Consider the following 898-nt stretch of genomic DNA (forward strand, 5'->3'; position numbering starts at 1 on the left):
ATTCAATAATTATTAATTTAAATACATACTAATTTTATATTAAGTAAAAAAAACCAGTTTAATTCTTATTCAATTTGTGTTTGTGACAATTCATTTTACAACTAATCAAGTGAGTAATATTATAATAATTATTCATAAGTAAGTTATGATTAATATGATGTGAAGTGTATAACTAATAAACTTAGTTTAAAGATAATATGTGTTGTAACGATCAAAATCAAACCGTCGTTAATCACATTCACAGTTTACGTTTATTAAAGTTATATCAATTATTTCTTCACGTTTCAATAAATTATTCACAGAAATCATACAGAAGATCACGCTGCCATTCAATAATATGATGCCTACTCGGATAACTGAGGTGACTGACCTGCTAGTCCCCAAAAAAATCACGGCGGCTAAATGATTAGTTTCGACGGCAGTAAAAAACTTTGACAGCCATCCGGTTAACTAATCCACTGGTTAGCTAATCCACTATCCTTATCACTAATCCACCATCCTTATCCCAAATCCACTATCAGTATCACTAATCCACCATCCTTATCACAAATCCACTATCCTTATTACTAATCTACTTTTCTTATCACATATCCACCCCTTATCACTAATCCACTTTTCTTATCACAAATTCTTTTCACTATTTCGAAATCGATAGACGACCAGACCACGAGACCATTGCTGCTTCCGACATCGTTAACACTCAGGTCCAACTAGGGGGGTCCAGGGGTCTTCCCCAGCGACGCTCGGAGAGCTAGTCCTTCCTAATATATAAAGCATGAAACCGAGGGCGCTCCCTATGTATAAAATCTCAACTAGCGTAGTGGAGAACCAATGAAAAAATTCGGTTGGCGTCTCCCGGGTCTCTGAAAATATTATATATAAATTACAGATATAATAC

The 898-nt window shown here is 34.6% G+C and overlaps 1 long non-coding RNA gene across 1 annotated transcript; it reads left to right on the forward strand.

The window, feature by feature from the left end:
* Window positions 1-11: 11 nt before the first annotated feature.
* LOC115034998 lies at window positions 12-261 on the forward strand. The gene is made up of 2 exons (XR_003840162.1): window positions 12-109; window positions 193-261. It is a non-coding gene; the product is annotated as an uncharacterized LOC115034998 (long non-coding RNA).
* The last annotated feature ends 637 nt before the right edge of the window (window positions 262-898 follow it).

This window comes from Acyrthosiphon pisum, unplaced genomic scaffold (genome assembly GCF_005508785.2).
Source record: "Acyrthosiphon pisum isolate AL4f unplaced genomic scaffold, pea_aphid_22Mar2018_4r6ur Scaffold_2514;HRSCAF=3039, whole genome shotgun sequence".
Classification (NCBI taxonomy): Eukaryota; Metazoa; Arthropoda; class Insecta; order Hemiptera; family Aphididae; genus Acyrthosiphon; species Acyrthosiphon pisum.